We start from the raw sequence: 17,770 nt of genomic DNA on the forward strand, positions 1-17,770 counted from the left end.
AGGACTTGGCTCTCCTGAGATCCATATAACACCCAGAGGGCCTTCCCAGTGTGCCATAAGGTATTTGCCATAAGGCCATTTAGGTATGCCTAAATAAGCATACCACTTTCAAACTGTAGGTTTCTGGGCAATGCCAGCTGGTGGTGCTGTCCCTTTATGGACCACATCTAGGAGGCAGAAAGGTCCCCGAATGATCACACTCTGTTCTCTCCTTATCTGCTCTGCTCGTTGCAACGCCCGCACTAGGGACAGTAAACCCTTCTCAAGGTCTGAATATCTGCTCTCAGTGTCATTAAAGGAGCGAGAGCTAAATTCTAATGGTCTCTCCGGTCCTGCTGGTCTCTTCTGACATAAGTTACAATGAGAACCGTGTTCACTGAGCACCCATTCTACATGGACAGGGTCAGTTGGATGTATAGGATCAAGCTGTTGGAATAACCTTAGCTCTTTTATTAGCAATTCCAGAGCATTAGTATGTTGTTTAGTCCACTCCCAGGATTTACCCTTTTTGAGCAAACAATAAAGGGGGCGAGCAATGGTGGAAAAGACAGGGATGTGTTTACGCCAATAGCTTAAAGTTCCCAGAACTTGCTGTAACTCCCTCACGCTGGATGGATTCTGTCCATGCTCTGTTTTTCCCAGGGTATCCTGAGGGACAGAAGCAGCTCCCTTAATCCACCAGGCCCCCAGGAATTTAACTTCCTGTTCGGGTGCCTGACACTTTGAGTCTGGAATTTCCAATCCCAAATCCAGTAATGTTTTTCGGATGTTTTCCATCATGTCTTTTATACTTTCTTGGTTCTCTCCTCCTATTAGGGTGTCATCAATATATTGGTATACCGTACATCCCTGTGAAACAGGAACCTCTGGTAGCACTTTAGCTAAAGCAGTATGAGCAATAGTGGAGGAATGTTTGCATCCTTGTGGAAGTCGGTTAAAGGTATATTGGACTCCTTTCCACGTGAATGCAAACCGCACTTTGTCCTGCTCAAAGAGAGGAATCATAAAAAAACATGTCTTTAACATCCAAGGCAGCCATTCAAGGATGGGCAGCTCCTTGTATCATTGTCACAATTTCAGCGATACTCGGAACCGTGGCAGTCAGGAGTGCAGTGTTGGTGTTTAAGTTCATGAGCACGACTAGACTGAAGGTGCAGTCCACAATTAGTGTATCCAAATCATAATTCTGTTACGATTTGCCCTTTTTCTGTTACGATTTCTGTTACGATTGCCCCTTTTCACGCAACAGAATTTGGCGTAGTTGGCAGGATTGCCATGGATAAACTGCTGCAAAAATATGATTGTGCCCCTTCCCAGGCTGGGAAGGAGTGGGCCCAAAAATTTTGGAAGGATGAAGAAAAAGTGGTGGAACGTATTGAAGAGTGTTGGGCTTCACAAAAGCTCAGAGTGGAAAAAGGCACGGGTGTGATTTGTGCTGTGTTAGGCATCTGTTTAACCTGTGCACAACAAGAAGCTAGGGAAACCCCTGCTCCTAATCTGATTTCAGCTGTTGAATATGCAACACTGAAATCAGAGAATGAGGTGCTAAAGTCACCATTAGCTTTTCAAAAGGAGACAGGAGAAAAATTAAGAACTCAAGTCGATAAGCTTGGGAGTGAAAATCTCCAACTTAGAGGTGAAAATCTCCTAGTTAAAATGTTATGAGAAAGGGTGACTGGGCTCTTAGATAAAATGCAGCCCTTGACCCAGGTCCAACAAATACGTAAGTTAATGTGTTGTCCAAATTCTGGAACCCAGACTGGAGATTTTTGGTCTAATACTGAGGATGAGGAAGAAGATGAGGTGTTAGAACGCAAGGAGGTTTATCTTCTGCCAAAACCACTTTGCCCCTTTTCACACAACACCCCTCAACTGGTCCATCAGGTATCGAGTTTCTTCTATCGCAGTTTAACAGCCATTTTGTCTGTCTTTTTATCCCCAAAATTACAAGGTCTCCCTCCCCTAGGTGACATGTAGTAGGATTTGGGTGGAGAGAACAGTGCTGCAGTCCTATAGGTTTAGCATGATCTCTAAAATCTTTGTTAGCATATACAAGGGTGGCAAGTTTAATATGCATTTCACAGGTAATGAGGCAAAGCTCAATTGTCGGGCACGGTAGCCTCTCGAGTAAAGGAAGAACTACACAGAGTCTCTGTTATCTTGAATTTACTGTCTTTGCTGAAGAAAAGCAGGGCTGTCCTGTCTCCACAAGACAGCTCCATTATCTTGTGATAGCCAGACATGTCTTCAACCCCCTGGCTGGCCCAAGAGAGAGCAAAGCCAGCCTTAATTTCTCTTTGAGCACAGAGACTTCACCTCCTTATCCAAATGGCACCCCTTATCTGGGAGCACATGGTGGGTGGGAAGGGGATCGCCTTTACAGAGACACCCCAGGTGTCCGCGCTCCCTCCCTCCCTCTGCTCATCCCTGAGCTACAGCCAGAGAGGACCCAGGTGCCTGGGCGCTGGCAGATCAGAGGGGACACGGACAGAGACACACACACAGAGCGTAGCTTTGCTGATGAGGTTTATTGATGATTAGAGGGAAATGGGCCAGGGCTCCCAGGGGATCAGGTGGGGTCATGCAGCGATGATCATCTCCTCGTGCTGCTGGAGGGGGACAGGACATGGGTGTCACCATCAGTTCCAGGTCTGAAACACAGAGCCCACAATAAGCCCCCCAGTGTCGGCCAAGACATGAGAGTGGCCTTGTCTGCAACGGTGACTCTTTGCAGAGGCATGGGGAAGGAGCAGGGAACTGGAGCCATCCATATATAGGAAGGACTGGATTTGGCTCTCCCAAGATCCATATGGCACCCAGAGGGCCTTGCCCAGTGTGCCATAAGCCTGAGAAGCCCCTAAATCTCCCGGATGCCTGCCCAGCCCTCACTGTGGTCCCTTGGGGTCTGTAGGGCACCAGAGGCTCTGCCTGGCCTGCATGGTGACCCTCTGGGTCCGTAGAGCCCCACTGGGTGCAGGGAAAGGCATGGGGGGAGCTGCGTCCAGCTCCCCCTGGGCCATGGATCATGCACAGTGCCCTCTCTTTCGCTCTCCCACACCCAAAGTCTGGCCATCCCAGTGGGCTCAGGGATCCCTCAGGGCCCAGCATCCTTTTTGGGGCTGGAGACTCCCTGATGCCGCTCACCTAGACATGAAGGGATGCGGCCACACTTCTCTTGCGCAAAAGGTCCGCATCTACGTCAGGCAGAGGGGGCTGGGGAGAAATCAAGGGTTAGAGAAAGGTGTGGCTGCAGTGGGCTGTACTGGGAAGCAGTAAGGGGAAAGCAAGGGGGTCCTTGGGGAAGGTGCCTCTGGGGAGAAATGGGGTACACGAGCTTGTGTGGTGGTGCACAGGAAGCAGCGGGGGTCCTGGGGAAGGGGCCCAGCTGGGTGCATGGCTGTGTAGTGGGGCATCGTGGGGTGTACTGGGTTGTAACGGGCTGGATGGGAATGGCATGGGGGCCCCGGGAAGGGGACCCTGCCTGGGAAAAGAGTGGGGTGCGGGGGTGTTCTCTGGGGTTGCAGTGGGGTGCATTGGGGTGTACTGGGGCACTCTGGGATGCGCTGGAGTGTGGTGGCCATGGAGGGGAGGGACTGGGGACAGCAGAACTTGTGGTACCCACCGCAGCCCTCTTTGATAGCAGACCTCTGACTAGTGCCTCCTGTAAAGAGAACATGAGACCTCACTGGTGGCTGGGGCGTCCCCGGTCCCAGCAAGGGACGGGAGGACCAAAGTGCCCTCCTGTTCCCCAGTCTGGAGGCCCTCCAACTCCACCCAAGTACTTACATCCACGTCACTAAGTCCACTTCCTTCTAGGAGTGCCTAGGAAAGGAGGGCAAAGGGGTGGTCTGGATTGGGCTTGCTGGGGCTGTGGGTGTGACACAGGTGTCCCCAGTCCCCCCAGGCCCGTGGCTTCCCCCTGGTGTGAGGGGGAAAATCCTTCCTGCCCCTCGCCGCTCCATGCCTCAAAGTTTCACCTGGGATACCTGTTCATGCAGGGAGCAGGGGTGGGGATGGAGACGAGGGTAGCGTGGGGAATTCAGGGCCTCCAGAGAGGATGGGGGTGGGGAGAACCCAAAGACAGGGCACTGGGGTGAATGAGGGGACCCCAAGGGAGTGGGCAGGGGGTGTTGAATGGGCAGCACTGTGCGGGATGCAAGTTGAGGTAAAGGAATTCAAGTGGAGGGGATAGAGGGACTTCAAGCGAGGTAGTTGGTGGGTGCAGAAGGAAGAGGACTGCAGAGGACCAAACCAAGGGGACTGGGAGAGTGTTTGGGAGTGGGGGTTCAGGGAAGGTGATCTGGGGACAGTACTGCAGTGAAGATGGTGAAAGGCAAAGGACTGAAGGGAAAGAGTGAAAGGCAGGCGTTGGGAACAATCAATGGAAGGTCATTTGGGGACGCTAGAAAGGACACGGAGGAGATCCCGGGGAGGTGAAGTCTGAGGGGACCAAAAGGATGGGCTGGGGAGGCCAGAAAGGGAGAGCTGTGGGGGCACCAAGACAAGAAATGGGTGGGCGCCCTCAGAGGAGTTTGTGGTGGACCCTCCCAGGGAGGCGACAGGTCTGACCGCTCACTGAGGAACTCGGGCTCTGGGCAGCAGAAGCTTAATGGTGGGGGAAGTGGAGGGAAGAGACAGAGTTGTGGGAGGGAGAAAGCTGCATTGCCCAGGGCTGGAGGTGCCTGGGAGCCTGGAGGAGCTCCTTGCGTGGGAAAGGGAGAGGCCAATTCAAGGGATTTTGTGCTCACCACTACGATTTCAATCTGCAGGAGAGCGGGTGCCCTGTTGCTAAGCCCCATCCTCAGCCTTGAGGCCCTCCCCATGGCGCTGGGGACTCACCTGAGCATCCTCTGGGGTGCACAGCAGGATGGTGAAGAGCAGGGCCACGCTGAGGACTGCGACCTTCATCTTCCTCTGCAGTGTGGTAAGTGCTGGGTGAAGCGTGAGAAGGTGAGGCGCCAATTTATTCCTCCCAGGACTCCTCCTTGTCCCTCCCCACCCCGCGAGCCCCCAGGGCAAAGCCAGGTCTGGCAGAGACACCAGCCCTGGCAACAAGCCCAGCCCCGGCACAGAGTCACCCCCCGCCTCTGGCACTGGCCCAGCCACCTTCCCTGGCATCAGTCCAGCTTCCTGCATGGGGCAGCTGCATGGGGAAGTGCCCAGGCATCTGCAGGTGGCGAGGGGGCGGGCAGTGCACCCCTGACAGCTGGACACGCTGCGATGATGACCCACTGCTCCAAGGAAAAGCCATCCTCCAACAGCCCCCCAAAGCCACATCCCCCCATCTCCCAGTGCCCCTCGCCTCCCAGCACTGCCATCCCCCAGTGCCACTCAGCTCCCAGGCCCGTTTTTCCCTCCGGGACTCCCCCAGAGATGGCGCCAGCCTCAAGCTAGGGGTCTCTCCCCTTGAGTAAACGGGGGGCTGGGACAGATCCCTCTTCTTGGGGCACGCTGGACTGCAGGATTGGGGAACACTGGGAGGTAGGAGGGAAACTCACAGCATGGACAATGAGGACAGCCAGATGACTGGGATCTTCAGTCACTGAAGGCAATGGGGAGCACTGCTGCATGTTGGGCACCGGGAGACGTGGGCTGGGCTTTGGGGAAGTGCTGCAGTTGTCGCAGTTCCCTGCTCCAGCCCACCCCATTTCCCTTGCGCTGCGCATTATAATCTGGTCCAGTTCCCAGCCACGTCCTCCCCAGAGCAGAAAACAGAGGGGAATATCCCTTGTCCTGGCCCTCACCATGCCCCTCCCTGTGTCCACCGTGCCCTCCAGACAACAGGGGTCCTACTCTGCAGAGCTTCCCCTGGATGGTGGGTCCCAGTGACACTGTCCCCAAGAAGGCTCTGGCTCATTCTGGGAGTTCCTGGCTACTTGGCCACTGGGAGCACTTGGCCACAACCCACCAAAGGCCCTTGTCCCCACGGAGCGTCCCTCCAATGCCCTCATCCTTGGCCCAGGCCAGTGCTGCCCCTGAGCAGGATGTGGCCATTCAGAGGGACACAATGAAATGGTTGCTTGTCCGCAGGCAGCCACCCGGAAGTAATTGTGGGGAAAGAGCTCTGCTGTCAGGAGGAGGGATGTTTGTTCCCGCAGCATCTCTGATAAGCCCTGTTTGCCCAGGGCCCGTGGCACAATGGGCCTGTTGAGTAAGACTGATGCTTCACAAGAGTGCCCAAGTTGGGGGAGTCTGGTGTGGGCTCAAGCAGCCTGGATGGCTGGGCTCCCTCCAGCCCTGGCAGCGAGGAGATCCAAAGAGGAGGGAGAGTAGGGAGGAGCAGTCCTGGGGTACCCCGCACGCCTGGGGTTCCCTGGCTCCCCTGGGGACAGGCTGAAGCCCGGAGGCAGGGACAGTCCTGAGGGAGCAGCCTGACACCTGGAGTGTCGCCGTCCTTCAGGAAAGCCTGGTGGCAGGGGAGTCCTGAAGGAGTGGGCCTTAGAGCAGCCGGGGTGATGGAGCTGTCTCCCCAGGGGCACTGCATCCCTGTCCCGCCCTTCCCCTGCCTGCCCGGCAGCTTTGCCTAGGGCTTTCCAGGGTGTTTTCCTTCACAGCCCCCCTGGCTCAAACATCACCACCCTGGGGGCCCTTGACAGCATCTTCTGACCAGAGAGGGACAGGGCCAGTGTGGGACTCAGACAACCGTAGAATGGTCAGAGTTGTGAGGGACCTTAAAGATCACGTAGTTGCAACCCCTCTGCCATGGGCAGGGACACCTCCCGCTAGACCAGGTTGATCAAAGCCCCATCCAACCTGCCCTTGAACACTTCCATGGAAGGGGCATCCTCGGCTTCTCTGGGCAACCTGTCCCAGTGTCTCGCCACCCTCACAGTAGAGAATTTCTTCCTAATATCTAATCTATATCTCCCCTCTTTCAGTTTAAAACCATTACCCTTTGTCCTATCGCTACACTCCCAGGCAAAGGGTCCCTCCCCAGCTTTCCCATAGTCCCCCTGTAAGTACTGGAAAGCTGCTATAAGGCCTCCCCGAAGCCTTCTCTTCTCCAGGGTCAACAGCCCCAACTCTCTCAGCCTGTCCTCACAGCAGAGGGGCTTGGAGCCTCCAACCATCTTCCTGGCCCTCCTCTGGACTCACTCCAGGAGGTCCATGTCCCTCTTATGTGGGGTCTCTCCAGAGCAGATTAAAGGGGCAGAATCACCTCCCCCAGCTTGCTGGCCACGCTTCTTTTGATGCAGCCAGGATGCGGTTGGCTGCCATTAGTGCTCTCTTCAAGGATGGCAGCGCCCCAAACAGCAGAGGGTACCTCTGTTAGCAGGGACACGCTCCTAATGAAGATGGGCATAGTTTGGATCAACAAGCTCAGGCCCCCCTGTTTTGCCTCCTGTAGGTGCACACATCTTTCAGAAGAGATAGAGAAAAGGACCGATATTTATTGATTTCTGCCTAACGAGAAGACCAGCACTTTTACGAGCGGTGTGAGGTAGCGCCGGGAGGAGGTAGAGCCAGGAAGGTCTCAGTCAAGAGATGCGATATGTGTTTACTTGTTTCTTTCGGTAGCTGATAGTCAGAAGTAACCCCATGGAATGACCAGCAAACCCTCTAGCTGCACTGAGCAAGAGCAGCATGGAATGCATTGGACTCCACACCTGTCCTGAGTTCATGGGACATCAATCTTCTGAGAGCAGATCCATGGATACTTTGTAGGGCTGGCACATTCCTCTGTAAACGCATCCTCACTTTGTTAAGTGCCACAGTAATTGAAGCTACCACGCTGTGCTTCCCACTCACCGTTCACTCCAAAACCATCCAGCACTCCATGTCACATGTCTGAAAGTAAAAGAGAGCTCCATTTTAGTCCTCTGTCTCTGAGGCTAATTTATTGTGATGAGACACAAGCTGGGAATCCAAGGATGGCGACAAAGATCTGGTGTAGGTTTTGGAGTCACTGGGAGGTTTTCCTGAGTTTTAGTGGACGCAAGGTGTCACTGCTTTTGTTCCCTTGATGATACAGACTGCTGTCACGGCTTCAAAGAAATAAAAATACAGTGAGAAGTGGTTCACGAGAACTGGAAATGGCTCAGCTTCTTCAGTGACATTCTATGTCGTGTTCAAGGATTTTGGGTATGATTATATCTTTACGGGCCACTAGTTATAAACAAGAGAAGTGTTGTGGGTCATCTGTGAAAAGATTAAGGCAACTGACTCAAATACTTGATTTGGAAATTGCCCAAAGAGCAGGCAGTCACCTGGAAGATTTTCACGTTGACTGCTTCTGCTCTGTGTGTTATTTATTAGATAGCAAAGTTACCCAGTGTTGAATTCTTGATCATCTTTAAACATGCTGTGAGGCTATTTGTATTCTGAAGTTATTCTGAAAAGACTTAGTGAATTGTGCGCACTGTCGTAATGGAGGAATATTGACTTAGGAGAGGTCAAGGCTGCCTTGGAGATAAGCGCAAATGAGGGACAAATGCATTTGATAGCCACTCAACATTCAAGGTGCTATCCAGGAAGATCCCGTCTGCTGCTTGAATGACATCTGAAAGGACTCATCTCTGTGGGGACAGACAGACAGTGTGGGCCCTTTTTTCCCCACAGTTACATTTTGCTTCCCATCTCCCAGCACCCTCCAGTCTCCAGTGAGCCTCAGTACCCACGGAAGGTGAGGGGAAGGACAGGACTCAGCAGGGGGTCTCTGTCCTGCTGCCCCACTTTTGGCTGGGATATAGAGTTTACAAGAGGTTTGAGCCGACCACGTTAGAGGGAACTTAGAACTGTTCTATCTGTTTAACAGTTGCTGGTCATGCTATTGACTTACCTGTTCCGGACATTAGTTTCTCTGCTCTGTGCCGTGCTCCCTTTTTTGTTGTAGAAAGGTGGCGAAAGCGAGAGCAGCGCTCAGGCAGTGAGGAACGCAGCGGTGGCAAGGGTAAGCTAAGTTCTGCGGCTGGGCGCTGGATAGAGGCGAAGGAGGGTGTTCCCGGAGCCAGGGAAAGCCAAGGAAGAGCTTTCCGTGGTGGCATGACTGGCTGGGTAGCTGAGAGGAGAGCAGTGGATGTTGTCTACCCTGACTTTAACAAGGCTTTTGACACTGTCTCCCATAACATCCTCATAGCAAGCTTAGGAAGTGTGGCTCAGATGAGTGGACAGTGAGGTGGAGTGAGAACTGTCTGAATGGCAGAGCTCAGGGGGTTGTGATCAATGGCACAGAGTCCAGGTGGAGGCCTGTAACTAGCGGTGTTCCCCAGGGGTGTGTACTGGGTCCAGTCTTGTTCAACGTATTCATCGACGAGCTGACTGAACGACAGAGTGTGCCCTCAGCAGCTTTGGTGACAACACGAAGCTGGGAGGAGTGGCTGACACACCAGAAGGCTGTGACGCCATTCAGCGAGACCTGGACAGGCTGCAGAGTTGGGTGGGGATGGAGGAACCTCATGAAGTTCAACAGTGCGAAGTGTAGGGTCCTGCAAGTAGGGAGGCATAACGCCATGCACCAGTAGAAGTTAGGGGCTGACATGCTGGAAAGCATGTCTGCAGAGAGGGACCTGTGAGTCCTGGTGGACAAGAAGTTGCCCATGAGGCAGCAATGTGCCCTTGTGGCCAATAGTGTGCTGGGGCGCAAGAAAAAAAGTGTGGCCAGCAGGTCGAGGGAGATCATCGTGCCCCTCTACTCTGCCCTAGTGAGGTCACATGCTGCGTACTGTGTCCAGTTCTGGGTTCCCCAGTTGAAGAAAGACAAGGAACTACTGGAGAGGGTCCAGCGGAGGGCTACAAAGATGATGAAGAACCTGGAGCACCTCTCCGATGAGGAAAGGCTGAGAGACCCGGGTCTGTTTAGCCTGCAGAAGACTGAGAGGGGATCTCATCAATGCCTATAAATATCTAGAGGGTGAGTGTGAAGAGGATGGGCCCAGACTGTTTTCAGTGGTGCCCAGTGACAGGACAAGGGGCAACGGGCACAAGCTGGAGCACAGGGAATTCCATCTCAACCTGAGGAACAACTTTTTTACTTTGAGGGTGCCAGAGGCCTGGAACAGTGATGAAACACTGATGGAAGGCCTGTCTGCCTCAAGGAGCAACCTTGAGAGGTGTCCCAGCTCAAGAAGAGATCACCGCCATGCAACCGTTCTGCCTGGCAGGCAGAGCTCAAAGAAGGCTCATTTAGCCTCTCATATTTATGGGATGCAGTGGTTGGCTTGTAGTCAAAGTACATGTGATGGAAAAAACATGCATGAGACCCCTTGTACCCCCAACTTTCTTTGTTCCTTGATAAATGAGTCTTGGAAAAGCCACCTGTTGGTCACGTGGTAATGTCATGATTGGTGTTCCAAGCTCCTATGCATCAATGCTCACTGTGTCACTGTGCTCCTTTGTGGCTTTTCAGAGAACAGATTGGAACTCGAGAAGTTCTTGGCCCAGGTACGGCTTAGGCCTTTACCTCCTTTGGAGCCTGTACCAAACTACGGCTAGTTTGCTTAAGGCGTTGAGGGCACCCATCACAGGTGTGAGGATGATCTGGAATGGGGAAAAGAAGGAGGAAGAAAAGAAAAGGTTAATGCCACGAGGTGTGCATGAAGGAAGAAGGAGCTCCTGGTGAAACTCAAACGCAAAAAGGAAGCAGAGGGTGAAAGCAAAGACGGGTAATCTAGGAGGAATACAGAGATGTTGTCTGAGAATCCAGGGATGAGGTTAGGAAAGATGAATCTGATAGAATTCTGACCAGGGATGTCAAAGACACCACAAAGGGCTTCTATAAGCACAAAAGTGAGGTACATCTTTAAGTACCAAGACTGAGAAAAGGGAGTCTACCGAAAATGTGAACCCACTGCTGAATCAAAGAATCATAGAATAGCTTGGGTTGGAAGGGAACCTAAAGCTCATCTAGTTCCAACCCCCTCCCATGGGCAGGTACACCTCCCACCAGACCAGGTTGCTCCAAGCCCCGTCCAGACTGGCCTTGAACACCTCCAGGGATGTGGCAGCCACAGCTTCTCTGGGCAACCTGGGACAGGGGCTCACCACCCCCATACTGAAGAATTTCTTTCTAATGTCTAATCTAAATCTACCATCTTCTAGGGTGAAAGCCATTACCCCTTGTCTTATCACTACATGCCCTTGTAAAAAGTCCCTCCCCAGCTTTCTCGTAGGCCCCTTTAAGCACTGGAAAGCTGCTATAAGGTCTCCCCAGAACCTTCTCATCTCCAGGCTGAAGAACCCCAGCTCTCTCAGCCTGTCTTCATAGGAGAGGGGCTCCAGCCCTCTGATCATCTTCGTGACCTCCTCTGTCTCTGCTCCAACAGGTCCATGTCCTTCCTGTGCTTGTGGTCTCTAAAGCTGGACACAGTACTCCATGTGGGGTCTCATCAGAGTGGAGTAGAGGGGCAGAATCACCTCCCTCCACCTGCTGGCCACACGTCTTTTGATGCAGCCTAGGATGCGGGTGGCTTTCTGGGCTGCCAGCGCACATTGCTAGCTTTAGTTGAGCTTCTCATCCACCAACACCCCCAAGTCCTTCTCTTCAGGGCTGTTCTCAATCCATTCTTTGCCCAGCCTGGATTTGTCCTTGGGATTGCCTCAACCAACATGCAGGACCTTGCACTTGGCCTTGTTGAACTCCATGAGGTATGCACACACCTACCTCTCAAGCCTGCCCAGGTCCCTCTGGATGATATCACTTCCCTCCAACACATCAACCGCACCACACAGCTTGGCGTCACGGGCAAACTTGCTAAGGGTACATTCAATCCCAACATCCATGTGGCCAACAAAGATCTTAAGTAGTACCAGTGCCAGTAGTGAGCCCTGAGGAACAACACTCATCAGTGGTTGCTGCTTGGACATGGAGCTGTTGACTGCAACTCTTTGAGTGGGACCGTCCAGCCAATTCCTTATCCACCGAGTGGTCCATTGGTCAGATCTGTGTCTCTCCAATTTTGAGAGCAGGATGTCACGCGGGACAGTGTCAAATGCCTTTAGCCTCTCATATTTATGGGATGCAGTGGTTGGCTTGTAGTCAAAGTACATGTGATGGATACGGTGGGTCACCACTGCAGAGTGTCCAGCTTTCAGGGGTGCATTGCCCGCCGCCTTGCCACCTGCAGAGCCAAATCCAGTCCTTTGTATATAAGGAGGGCTCCAGTCCCCTGCTCCTTCCTCACGTCTCTGGTGTGTCAGCCACTCCTCCCAGCTTCGTGTTGTCACAAAACATGGGGAGTGGCCAAGCAATAGGCCAAGCAATAACACCTGCCAGCTCTCTCAGCACTCACAGGTGCATCTTGTCAGGGCCCGTGGACTTATGGATGTCCAGTTTGGCCAAGTGGTCTCTAACCTGATCTCCCTCTACTGGGGAAAACTCTTCCTCTCTCCAGACCCTCCCCCTTGCCTCCAGGGTCTGGGATTCATGAGGGACAGCTTTAGCAGTAAAGCCTGAAGCAAAGAAAGCATTCAGTAGCTCTGCCTTCTCTGTGTCTTCCACCACTAGGGCGCCCATCTCATTCATTAGTGCACCTACATTTTCCCTAGTCTTCCTTTTTCTATGATATACTAAAAGAACCTCTTCTTGTTATCTTTAACTGTGCTGGCCAAGATGAGTTCTGCTTGAGCTTTGGCCCTTCTAATTTTCACCCTGCATAGCTTCACTACATCCTGGTATTTTTCACAAGTAGCCAACCCCCTTTTCCAAAGATCATAAACTTTCCTTTTTTTCCTGAGGTCCAGCCAAAGCTCTCTATTTAACTAGGCTGGTCTACTTCCCTGTCTGCTCGTTTTGGGGGACTTCGGGATGGCCTTCTCCTGAGCTTTTAAGGGTTTCTCCTTGAAGTAAGACCAGCCTTCCTGAGCACCTTTGCCCTTCAGGACTGTCCCCCAAGGGACACTCTCAACCATGCTCCTAAACAGGCCAAAGTTCACCCTTCGGAAATCTAAGGTGGCAGTTCTGCTGGCTCCCTGCCTTGCTTCACCAAGGATCACCTCCTCCAAGCTCACCTCCTTCATTCAAGGATCACCTCCTCCAAGCTCAGCAGCGATACATCCCAACAAAGAGGAAGTCAGGCAAAAACACCAGGAGGCCTGCATGGATGATCAAAGAACTCTTGGACAATCTCAAACAGAAAAAGGAAGCCTAAAGAGGGTGTGGGAGCAAGGACAGATAGTCTGCAAGGAATACAGAGAGGCTGTCCAAGCAGCAGGGGTCAGGTTAGGAAAGCTAAAGCCCGATAGAGGTAAATGTGGCCAGGGACAACAAGCATACCAAGAAAAGCATTTATGGGTATGTCAGTGACAAAAAGAAAGCCTAGGGAACATGTGGTCCCACTCAGGAAATGAACGGGAGCCTGGTCACCAAGGATACAGAGAAGGCTGAGGTACTGACTGACTTTTTTGCCTCAGCCTTCACCGGTAAGGGTTCTAACCACACTGCCCAAGTTGCAGAAGGCAAAGGCAGGGACCGGGAGAATGAGGAACCACCCACTGTAGGAGAAGATCAGGTCCAAGACCAGCTGAGGAACCTGAAGCTGCACAAATCCATGGGACCTGAGGAGATTCTTCTGTGGGTCCTGAGGGAGCTGGCGGATGAAGTTGCAAAGCCGCTATCCACCATATTTGAGAAGTCGTGGCAGGCCAGTGGAGTTCCTGATGACTGGAAAAGGGGAAATATAACGCCCATTTTTAAAAAGGGAAAAAAAGGAAGACCCGGGGAAGTACAGACCGCTCAGTCTCACCTCTGTGCCCAGCAAGATCATGCAGCAGATCCTCCTGCAAACTATGCCAAGGCACATGGGAAATGAGGAGGTCATTGGTGATAGCCAACATGGCTTCATTATGAGCAAATCATGCCTGGCAAATTTGGTGGCCTTCTACAGTGCTGTTACAGCATTGGTGGATAAGGGAAGAGCAACTGACATCATCTACCTGGACTTGTGCAAGGCATTTGACACTGTCCCGCGTGACATCCTGCTCTCAAAATTGGAGAGACACAGATCTGACCAATGGACCACTCGGTGGATAAGGAATTGGCTGGACGGTCCCACTCAAAGAGTTGCAGTCAACAGCTCCATGTCCAAGCAGCAACCACTGATGAGTGTTGTTCCTCAGGGCTCACTACTGGCACTGGTACTACTTAAGATCTTTGTTGGCCACATGGATGTTGGGATTGAATGTACCCTTAGCAAGTTTGCCCGTGACGCCAAGCTGTGTGGTGCGGTTGATGTGTTGGAGGGAAGTGATATCATCCAGAGGGACCTGGGCAGGCTTGAGAGGTAGGTGTGTGCATACCTCATGGAGTTCAACAAGGCCAAGTGCAAGGTCCTGCATGTTGGTTGAGGCAATCCCAAGGACAAATCCAGGCTGGGCAAAGAATGGATTGAGAACAGCCCTGAAGAGAAGGACTTGGGGGTGTTGGTGGATGAGAAGCTCAACTAAAGCTAGCAATGTGCGCTGGCAGCCCAGAAAGCCACCCGCATCCTAGGCTGCATCAAAAGACGTGTGGCCAGCAGGTGGAGGGAGGTGATTCTGCCCCTCTACTCCACTCTGATGAGACCCCACATGGAGTACTGTGTCCAGCTTTAGAGACCACAAGCACAGGAAGGACATGGACCTGTTGGAGCAGAGACAGAGGAGGTCACGAAGATGATCAGAGGGCTGGAGCCCCTCTCCTATGAAGACAGGCTGAGAGAGCTGGGGTTCTTCAGCCTGGAGATGAGAAGGCTCTGGGGAGACCTTATAGCAGCTTTCCAGTGCTTAAAGGGGCCTACGAGAAAGCTGGGGAGGGACTTTTTACAAGGGCATGTAGTGATAAGACAAGGGGTAATGGCTTTCACCCTAGAAGATGGTAGATTTAGATTAGACATTAGAAAGAAATTCTTCAGTATGGGGGTGGTGAGCCCCTGTCCCAGGTTGCCCAGAGAAGCTGTGGCTGCCACATCCCTGGAGGTGTTCAAGGCCAGTCTGGACGGGGCTTGGAGCAACCTGGTCTGGTGGGAGGTGTACCTGCCCATGGGAGGGGGTTGGAACTAGATGAGCTTTAGGTTCCCTTCCAACCCAAGCTATTCTATGATTCTTTGATTCAGCAGTGGGTTCACATTTTCGGTAGACTCCCTTTTCTCAGTCTTGGTACTTAAAGATGTACCTCACTTTTGTGCTTATAGAAGCCCTTTGTGGTGTCTTTGACATCCCTGGTCAGAATTCTATCAGATTCATCTTTCCTAACCTCATCCCTGGATTCTCAGACAACATCTCTGTATTCCTCCTAGATTACCCGTCTTTGCTTTCACCCTCTGCTTCCTTTTTGCGTTTGAGTTTCACCAGGAGCTCCTTCTTCCTTCATGCACACCTCGTGGCATTAACCTTTTCTTTTCTTCCTCCTTCTTTTCCCCATTCCAGATCATCCTCACACCTGTGATGGGTGCCCTCAACGCCTTAAGCAAACTAGCCGTAGTTTGGTACAGGCTCCAAAGGAGGTAAAGGCCTAAGCCGTACCTGGGCCAAGAACTTCTCGAGTTCCAATCTGTTCTCTGAAAAGCCACAAAGGAGCACAGTGACACAGTGAGCATTGATGCATAGGAGCTTGGAACACCAATCATGACATTACCACGTGACCAACAGGTGGCTTTTCCAAGACTCATTTATCAAGGAACAAAGAAAGTTGGGGGTACAAGGGGTCTCATGCATGTTTTTTCCATCACATGTACTTTGACTACAAGCCAACCACTGCATCCCATAAATATGAGAGGCTAAATGAGCCTTCTTTGAGCTCTGCCTGCCAGGCAGAACGGTTGCATGGCGGTGATCTCTTCTTGAGCTGGGACACCTCTCAAGGTTGCTCCTTGAGGCAGACAGGCCTTCCATCAGTGTTTCATCACTGTTCCAGGCCTCTGGCACCCTCAAAGTAAAAAAGTTGTTCCTCAGGTTGAGATGGAATTCCCTGTGCTCCAGCTTGTGCCCGTTGCCCCTTGTCCTGTCACTGGGCACCACTGAAAACAGTCTGGGCCCATCCTCTTCACACTCACCCTCTAGATATTTATAGGCATTGATGAGATCCCCTCTCAGTCTTCTGCAGGCTAAACAGACCCGGGTCTCTCAGCCTTTCCTCATCGGAGAGGTGCTCCAGGTTCTTCATCATCTTTGTAGCCCTCCGCTGGACCCTCTCCAGTAGTTCCTTGTCTTTCTTCAACTGGGGAACCCAGAACTGGACACAGTACGCAGCATGTGACCTCACTAGGGCAGAGTAGAGGGGCACGATGATCTCCCTCGACCTGCTGGCCACACTTTTTTTCTTGCGCCCCAGCACACTATTGGCCACAAGGGCACATTGCTGCCTCATGGGCAACTTCTTGTCCACCAGGACTCACAGGTCCCTCTCTGCAGACATGCTTTCCAGCATGTCAGCCCCTAACTTCTACTGGTGCATGGCGTTATGCCTCCCTACTTGCAGGACCCTACACTTCGCACTGTTGAACTTCATGAGGTTCCTCCATCCCCACCCAACTCTGCAGCCTGTCCAGGTCTCGCTGAATGGCGTCACAGCCTTCTGGTGTGTCAGCCACTCCTCCCAGCTTCGTGTTGTCACCAAAGCTGCTGAGGGCACACTCTGTCGTTCAGTCAGCTCGTCGATGAATACGTTGAACAAGACTGGACCCAGTACACACCCCTGGGGAACACCGCTAGTTACAGGCCTCCACCTGGACTCTGTGCCATTGATCACAACCCCCTGAGCTCTGCCATTCAGACAGTTCTCACTCCACCTCACTGTCCACTCATCTGAGCCACACTTCCTAAGCTTGCTATGAGGATGTTATGGGAGACAGTGTCAAAAGCCTTGTTAAAGTCAGGGTAGACAACATCCACTGCTCTCCTCTCAGCTACCCAGCCAGTCATGCCACCACGGAAAGCTCTTCCTTGGCTTTCCCTGGCTCCGGGAACACCCTCCTTCGCCTCTATCCAGCGCCCAGCCGCAGAACTTAGCTTACCCTTGCCACCGCTGCGTTCCTCACTGCCTGAGCGCTGCTCTCGCTTTCGCCACCTTTCTACAACAAAAAAGGGAGCACGGCACAGAGCAGAGAAACTAATGTCCGGAACAGGTAAGTCAATAGCATGACCAGCAACTGTTAAACAGATAGAACAGTTCTAAGTTCCCTCTAACGTGGTCGGCTCAAACCTCTTGTAAACTCTATATCCCAGCCAAAAGTGGGGCAGCAGGACAGAGACCCCCTGCTGAGTCCTGTCCTTCCCCTCACCTTCCGTGGGTACTGAGGCTCACTGGAGACTGGAGGGTGCTGGGAGATGGGAAGCAAAATGTAACTGTGGGGAAAAAAGGGCCCACACTGTCTGTCTGTCCCCACAGAGATGAGTCCTTTCAGATGTCATTCAAGCAGCAGACGGGATCTTCCTGGATAGCACCTTGAATGTTGAGTGGCTATCAAATGCATTTGTCCCTCATTTGCGCTTATCTCCAAGGCAGCCTTGACCTCTCCTAAGTCAATATTCCTCCATTACGACAGTGCGCACAATTCACTAAGTCTTTTCAGAATAACTTCAGAATACAAATAGCCTCACAGCATGTTTAAAGATGATCAAGAATTCAACACTGGGTAACTTTGCTATCTAATAAATAACACACAGAGCAGAAGCAGTCAACGTGAAAATCTTCCAGGTGACTGCCTGCTCTTTGGGCAATTTCCAAATCAAGTATTTGAGTCAGTTGCCTTAATCTTTTCACAGATGACCCACAACACTTCTCTTGTTTATAACTAGTGGCCCGTAAAGATATAATCATACCCAAAATCCTTGAACACGACATAGAATGTCACTGAAG

General features: G+C 52.2%; 1 protein-coding gene and 1 long non-coding RNA gene across 2 annotated transcripts in view; both read right to left on the reverse strand.

Moving 5' to 3' along the window:
- The window catches only part of LOC134509673 (deleted in malignant brain tumors 1 protein-like), a gene marked incomplete at its 5' end in the record, with an annotated part of 326,916 nt that overhangs the window by 21,883 nt on the left and 287,263 nt on the right, over positions 1-17,770 (reverse strand). The window lies entirely within an intron of this gene.
- Positions 2,519-4,968, reverse strand: LOC134509743 (uncharacterized). The gene is made up of 5 exons (XR_010069396.1): positions 4,840-4,968; positions 3,787-3,822; positions 3,623-3,661; positions 3,145-3,213; positions 2,519-2,651 (listed from the first exon to the last, which is right to left on the reverse strand). It is a non-coding gene; the product is annotated as an uncharacterized LOC134509743 (long non-coding RNA).

Source organism: Chroicocephalus ridibundus, unplaced genomic scaffold, assembly GCF_963924245.1.
Source record: "Chroicocephalus ridibundus unplaced genomic scaffold, bChrRid1.1 SCAFFOLD_26, whole genome shotgun sequence".
NCBI lineage: Eukaryota > Metazoa > Chordata > Aves > Charadriiformes > Laridae > Chroicocephalus > Chroicocephalus ridibundus.